General features: G+C 36.1%; 1 long non-coding RNA gene across 1 annotated transcript; it reads right to left on the bottom strand.

Annotated features, from left to right (window-relative positions):
• Positions 1-2389: 2389 nt before the first annotated feature.
• LOC119541484 lies at positions 2390-7095 on the bottom strand. Its single transcript, XR_005218292.1, has 3 exons — positions 6974-7095; positions 6704-6787; positions 2390-2825 (listed from the first exon to the last, which is right to left on the bottom strand). It is a non-coding gene; the product is annotated as an uncharacterized LOC119541484 (long non-coding RNA).
• Between the last annotated feature and the right edge of the window lie 937 nt (positions 7096-8032).

Below are 8032 nucleotides of genomic sequence, written 5' to 3' on the forward strand. Positions count from 1 at the left end.
GCCTTGATGGTGCCTTGATTTGGAATTTTTCCAAGGCTCAAACCATGAGCACATAAATTCCCATTGTTTAACCCAACCTATTTCATGATATTTGCTTGAGGGGCCTAGGAAACTGAAACAACAGTCAAGAAATTAAAACAGTGTATGTGTACATATTCATATTCTGACCTAATAGTGAGAGGAATGTAAATGACAAAAAAAAAAAGAGATAATTAAGAAAATCAATCAATTAGGTAGTATTGGGGGGGAATACATTTAGATCAATATTTAACTCTAAATATAAAGATAAATTCCAATTGAAGTAGAGATCTAAAGGTTTTTTTTTAAAAAAAGAAGAAACCATATAAGTTCTCAAAGAAAAGATGGTCAGTTTCTTCTATAACCTGGTATGTTATGTTTTAAAATCTACAAATTATTTTCATTGCCCTTGTAGGAAAGAAAATATAAACAAAATAAAGGGAAAAAATATTTGCAACTTGTGTCACAAACAAAAGGCTAATGAACTCATATAAAAAGAGCTCCTAAAAATCAAGAAGAAATGAAAAACTTAAAATTTACATGAAAAAGATATGAACAGGAAATTTAAAGAAGAAAATATAGATAGCTCTTATATATCTGAAAAAATGTCGATTTGTATTAGAAAAATACAAATTGAGCTGTGTAAAAGTTCCCATTTGTCACCAAAAGATGGGCAAAAATCCAGATCTAACGTTTGTGTGGCTTTCAGAAAACAGTCACTATCATGTATTTCTGATGAGAATGCACAATGATACAACCACTGCAAAAAAGAAATCTCATAATATTTAGCTTGAACACTTGATAATGTTTGATTATGCAATTTGATTCAACAATCCTATCCCTAGGTAATAAGCCAAACTGCCCGTGGCAAAAAAAAAAAAAAAAGAAAGAAAGAAATGAAAAAATTTTCCACTTGATTATTCATTCTGGCATTATTTGTAATAGCAAAATATTGAAAATGATTAAAGTGTCCATCTGTAGGGAACTGGCTGAACATAAACTATAGTACACCCACACAATAATATTCTATACTGCTGTAAAAACGTAATGAGGACAATCTCATTCCCTGATATGAAGTGATCTTCAGGGTGTATTTTTAAGTGAAAAAGGCTTTAAAAAGCCAGCTTTGATATAGTAAATAGAGTCTGCTACCTTTCTGACAGAAAGAAAGTGAAGACAAATTTGTGTGTGTGTGTGTGTATTTGTGTGTTTGCATCTATTTGCAAATGAATACCTTGGTAGGGAAAACCAAAACTAAAATGGCTACCTTTAAAGGCAGGTAGAAACAGGTGAGGATTCAAGATAGAAGAAAGACTTCTCTGAATATCCTGTTTTATAGTTTCATTTTTGGAATCATACAAATGTTCAGATCTTCAAAAACAATATTGAATCGAAAGAAAAAACAAACTCTAGAAACTGAAAACAAATGGAAACAAATGAGCCTAACCATGTATCAAATTGATGCCATAACCATACATAGAAAAGAATAGTTTCACATGACCTGGGAAAATGGAATTTTGACTGCATATCCTCGATTTAATAAATTCTACGGACAAATAAGCTATAAAGAAATCTTAAACTTCACTAGTTTTGTTATTACTTTATATGTAGTAGGATAAAGTGAATAAGTAATCAAACTAATGTTAAGAATATTGTTAGGGACAGGATTTTCAGTGTAGGAATTTCACTGTAATTTTCACAGTAGTGAAAAGTAGCAAATTATAATTACATGTAAAATATAGATGGATCTTAGAAACAAAGTAGTGAATGACTAAAATCTCAAGTTCCAAAAGACTACATACAATATAATGCCATTTTTATAGCACTTAAAAACAATGAGAATCAAATGAGATGGCCCCATTGCTCTCCTTCTAGTATTCCCCTCCCCTTGAGTGTGGTTTACTATAACAGGATTTTGTTTGTAAAATTAGGTTACGCAAGGACTGGGCCTCTGTCTAATGTGCTCTCTCTCACGTTCCCACTTGCTTGCTCTGATGGAACCAACTGCCATGCTGTGAGCTCCCCTTTGGGGAGGCTAATGTTGCAGGAAACTGAGGGAAACCTCCAGGGCAAAGACAGTGAGGGGTTGAGGTCTTCAGTCCGACAGCCTCGGAGAAGCTGAATCCTGCCAACAGCTGAACTGAGTGAGCCTGGAAAACATACCTTCAGTTGGACCTTCAGGCAAACAGTTTGAAAACAGCTTCCTCACAGACATTGAGGCATAGGCACCAAGTTAAGTAGAACCTGGGTTTTTGAGACACAGAAACTGAGATAATAAATGTTTACTGCTTTAAGCTGTTACATTTTCAAGTAATTTGTTACATAGTAATGGCTAACTAATACAAAATGTATTACTTAGGGTGGTATAAAAATGTGATGATTCAAAAAAAAATAAAAGGCAAAGGAATCATAAACACAAAATTCAGGTAGTATTTACCTCTAAGGAGAAAGGCCTAGAGTTGGGGTAGAAGAAGACCATGGAAGTATATTCAGCTGTGATGGAGACATGCTAGTTCTTAAATTGGGTAGTAGTTTAAGGGTATCTATTTTACAGTTTTGCTTTACAATGTAGATATAATAATGAATATTACCTTTTTATATCAATATTAAATTACAAAAAGAATAGTAACACTGATGTTTAAAAGAATTGGAAATATAATATGGAAAACAAAAAACCTCTCCAGCTTCCTTCTCTCTTCGCAAAGGCAGGGAAACTTGCTGCATCTCTGAATTGGTCATTCTGAGTGCCTACTTCTAATCTGCTATGTGCTGGCCCCTCTGGACTCCAGGTTCTTTAAATATAATACCTAGAAAAATTAGCAAGAAAGAATAACCAATAGTTACCCTTAGCTCACATTTTATAGACGAAGACTGACACTCAAGGCTGGATTTGCTCAAACCACAGAGCTAACAACAGTCAATAGGGCTGGGATTTCAGCTTAGCTCTCTTGTCATCAAAGTTGAAGGTCTCCTTGGGATTCCTATTCAGGAGCTAATATTTGGATTTGACAGCGCCAAAGGCATGACATGTCAACCTCAGCTCTTACTGTATTTTGTATCCTTAATATTTGGAAACATAAAACATTTTATAAAATGTCAATGAAAGTGTGAGGGGATTCATGGAATTAGTTGGATATTAAATGCAATTGATTTTTTTATTGCTCTTTCAACAAGAACTAGTTTCATGGGTATTCAACCAGGGCAGTCACACAAGACCTTGAGCTCATCAGAAAGGGCCCTTAAACTTGAGGTTTAATACTCTGGACTCTCTTGAAATCCTTAGTAATTTGTCTTTGAATTTTTGTTCTGTAAGTGAAGCTTGGTGGAACAATGGAGCATGCACTGGGATCTTGGAGCCTTGACTCACACAGTCTTGCGTCTTGTCCCCTCCTACCTCCCTGGAACAGTTCTCAGCCATCTACTCCCTCACATCACCCTCCATCCTTTGGGGGATCTCAAAAAGGGTTGTGTTCTTATGCACATGCCCTGAACAACAAGTTATGGGACAGAGAGTTCTGAGTGTGTGGAAGGTCTATAGACACCTGGCAAGAATGCCTGTGCCCAAGGGAGGTTGACATAAAATAGCAAAAACGAGAAAACACCATGGTTGCTCAATAGAACATGGATAAAAGAATAAAACACTTTTCCTGCTTTTTGAACAAGGATCCCTGCATTTTTGTTTCACACTTAAGATTTTGTATATCTCTGATTCAATTATTCTACTGCTAAAGAAGACTTGCTTTTGTCACACAGAAATATTCTAGAAATGGTAACTCTACCTCTTGTGTTTGGGTAAATGGGAAAGAATGAGGTGCAGTTACAGCCCACTTGCCTCATGTCTCAGTCTATAGTATCTTTGCAGCAGTCCTATAAATTTATCCTTCAGGTCTGTCACAAGAATTGCTATTACTGTTATTATTATCATTATTATCATTATCATTATTACTTTGTTTTGCTTGGTGGGCTTCATTTTTGTGAATTAGCTTATGGGAAAAAATCTAACTGTTATAATAAGTAGTTATCTACTTATTGGCACTGCATAAACTGAAATCCAGATATTAAAAGTTATTAATACATATTAAATAATAACTTAATTAGCCTCCAAAAAAAAAAAAAAAAACCACACAGCGAAGCACTAATTTTATGTGTCCACAAAAATTTGGAGGATGGAGTTTGCAAATTTTAATGGGAGAAACTTGCAAAACACGTTAAAAAATAGTTAATTGTGTTAACTATTGAGAGACGTGTTGTATGCTTAAATACAGGATGAAAGAGCAAAGTATCATTCCTTAGAGGAAAGATGTATGAGCAAAGTTAATACTTCTTAAAGGGTTTAGTAACAGTTTTTCTGTGTTGGAGGTAATGAAGAAGATGAGCAATAAGCTGAATGATGTTGGAAATTCTACTCCCAGCTGGGAATCCATATAGGGAAGAGAAACCCATATACACAATGTTGCAACAGAGCCATACCACTGGAGCTAATAAGGCCTTCATAGCCTTTATTTCCTTCATATAACCATAATTTTGAGAAGGCTAAAACAAATTTCCCATGGAAATTATTCTTTCCTTTGGCAGAGAGCATGCAGTGCAGTAACTCATTCGTGCATATTCGTAAGTATAATTCATGGGAAGTTCTTTGCTATAACCACTTATCTGTCCACCCTAGAAATCAACACTCCATTTAACCAACCTCTATTCCTCCCCACTTATTGCTGATGTCTACATCTTAGATTTGTCCCATAAATGTTCAATTAAGTGATACAGAGAAAAGAGTTAAGAGAATAGTAAGGATATTACATTGGGAAGAGTCACAAAGATCAAAATCAATGACAAATATGTATTAGTCATTGACCATTCTGATTATAAAACCAGAAAAACTCAACTTATTCTGGTTATGGTAGGGAAAATTAGTAGCCACTTGCTAATTCTTTTATCTGGAAAGTTCAAGATTTCATTCAGTCCAGAATCAGGCACAGGTGGATCCAGAACTTCAATCTGTCTCTTTTTCTCTGGCTCTGCTTTCCAGCTGGCAGGCTCTCCATGTACAACATGACTCTTAGCAGCCCTGGATTATATTCGGCCAGCTCAGAAAAAGCTAATTTTTTCATTAATTCCTGCAAGTATGGCCTGGTTTGAGTTCCACATGCTGCCAAACCAATCACATGGCCTAAAGGATGTGATGTTCTCATTTATCAGACCAAGTCATGTGCTTATCCCTTGAACAGAATGGAGTCAGTCTCTCCTAAAGAATGTGGATCAACACTGGGGAGTCAGTGGTTTACCAAAGGAAAATCATGGTGCCTTAACCAGAATAAGGACAAGAAAAATAATCGATGTCCTCCACGAGTTCTTACAATGTTTGGACCATTGTTTCAATTCTGATGTCCTTATTTCATAATCTGCTTAAGCCTGGCAATCATACTTTGCATGGAAATCACTACAAATTTGGTCTGCAATCCAAAGACTCACAGAACCAAAGAGTTGGAAAGGAACTTACTCTAATCCAATCCTTTCTATTACAGTAGTTAGGACTCAAGATTATGGAGTTAATTTCCCAATACTGGGCATAAGCTTCTATATCTTTGATCTCTAATCCTCAGTTATCATTTTCACATTCTCTGCAGTTGCTATAGAAGTATAAGACATGCATAATTAAGGGTTACTTGGTTGCAAAATCACTGGCTCATTTGAGGGATATGTTGGAAGGGCAGCTGACAATTGACAGGTTCATAGAATTGATGAGATACCAAAGACAAGACCTGGGAATCGGCAGGACCTGGGGGTTTTGAGGAGACAAGGCAGCCCGCTTGGCAGTACATAAACCATCACACAGCAAGAATAGTCTGGTCCATACATTGTCACTGAGATAAGCCAACGTCAAACATTTCTTCTGCTCTCGTATCACATGCTCAGCATTCACAATCCTGAAAGAAAGCTTCCAGTTGGGCAAGTTTATATCATTTGCCCACCCCTTGTTGTACTAGGAAATTAGAGAAAAGGTGTTGGCCTTTGAAATTCCAAGAGGGTTGAGTGTGTTGCATCTGGAATCACCATTCTATAAAAGTCATATACACTGAAGATGAAATCTTTCTCCGAAAGGAAACTGAGGTATATTAGGAGGGAGGAAAGATCCTGGAGGCCCTCAATCTAGCACATAAATTTCCCTAAAATAAAGTGTTTGAAGAAATGACAAACATGGCTTTGGTATCATTATAGATCAAGAAATTAACACTGTCAAAATGAAGTCAGGTATAGCTTTCCATGAAGCAACAACCTTCAGGAAATAGCCCTGCTTTGAATTCTTCCTCTAATTCCTTTCATTGGAATTTTAGGTAGGGCATTCAGCAACTCAAGTCTAAACAAAGAGTACTGGCAAAAGCAAAGCTTAAGTCAACCAGATTATGCACTTTTATTTATCTATTTTTTTTTTTTAGTAATCAACATGTTTTGGTTTAGCTGTTGCAAAATTTTACTAAGCCCTACTTTTAATCACATACACACAAACACACACATATACACCATACACAGAGAACTGATTGCACGTACAGCCTTGAGCAAAAAAGTAATCAGATTGATAACATATCACTTCCATCTTAATAAACAGTGCATTCAAAGCATATTATAAATCATTTGTTTTCATTCCATTTTGCAGAGAGAACATAGTACACATCAGGATTTTGCTCACCTCATTACAGGAGAGTGAATCTTTTCTTGTCTTTGATAATTTCCACTTCAAAGTTGCTGATTTTCTTTCCAATGCGGAGTGTGCCTGTATGTATGTGTGAGGACACATCTGTGAGCTTTTTATAAAATTTAAAGAGCTAAGCAAATAAGCAGCTAAATAAATAATAGAGAGAAAAGGAGAAGCACACTGCTAAGCTATTCTCATGAAACTTATGACTGGTTTCTTTTCTTAAGTTAAATAGCATTTAATGTACATAAGCCACATGCTTACACATTCCTGATGCATCACAGAAAATGGCATTCTAGTGAGGCTCCACACACACTACACTGGTATGTTCCAGAGGCAGCTACGGGATTGCAATTTTATAACTGCCTGATGCTAATATCCTAAGTCAGTCTTTACAGGCTTATTTGCTTGCCTGTCACCTGCCATCTCGGGGAATAGGCAGCATCCAGAGTCCTGGCAGTACAAGTGGATTTGTCAGCTCCTGCAAGTGCTGCATTCTGCCACTCACTGCTGCAGCCTGTGCACACCATTATTTTTCCTGAATGTTTCGCTCTGGGTCTTTCATCCCTTGAAGGCTACCATGGCTCTGATCATTACCAAAGTACTCAGGGAATGAGCACAACCTTCTGGAAATGCAAATATCTAGCAAATTAATGTATCCCAGAGAACTGCTTGTTGAAGAGATATGATACAAAATCCAAAGTCTGAGAATTTAGCAAAAAAGGGTATTATTCCCAACCCTTTATTCATGGGACCTCTCATTTCTGTCCTGCAATATTAAAATATAACTGTAAAAAGTAGAATATTCACTTTAAGATGTTTCAAGGAGAAATTCCAAAAAATCCAATGAAGCAATCCGAAACAGAGAGTGCAGTGAGGAAACATCTCTCAAGAAATATATTTACTTCAGGGACAAAAACCTCACTCAAATCTTTCAGACTTTTAGAGATTGAATAAATATTCAGTTTAGCTGAATAGAGAATCTGTTGTCCAGGATTTTTGAAACAGACAGAGTAATATACACCAATTTCCCCCATCTCATATACAGTAGTCTCTTTAAAATCAATATACCCAAAACAAAATCAGTATCCCTTCCATGTTCCCCCAAATTGGTTTGTTCTATTAGTTTCCTATCTCCAGTATAGAATCATTGTCCCCTCAATTATCCAATCTGGAAACCTCGAATCTAGAAATTTATTAAGAAAAAAATTTTCCTCTATCTCCCTGTCAAAAAGTTCACCAAGTTTTGTCAATTCTGCTCCCTTTGAATTCTTCCCTCTCTCTTTCCATCTGTCATTGTCAGTGCCTTAATTCATACCCTTC

Source organism: Choloepus didactylus, chromosome 8 (assembly GCF_015220235.1).
Source record: "Choloepus didactylus isolate mChoDid1 chromosome 8, mChoDid1.pri, whole genome shotgun sequence".
Classification (NCBI taxonomy): Eukaryota; Metazoa; Chordata; class Mammalia; order Pilosa; family Megalonychidae; genus Choloepus; species Choloepus didactylus.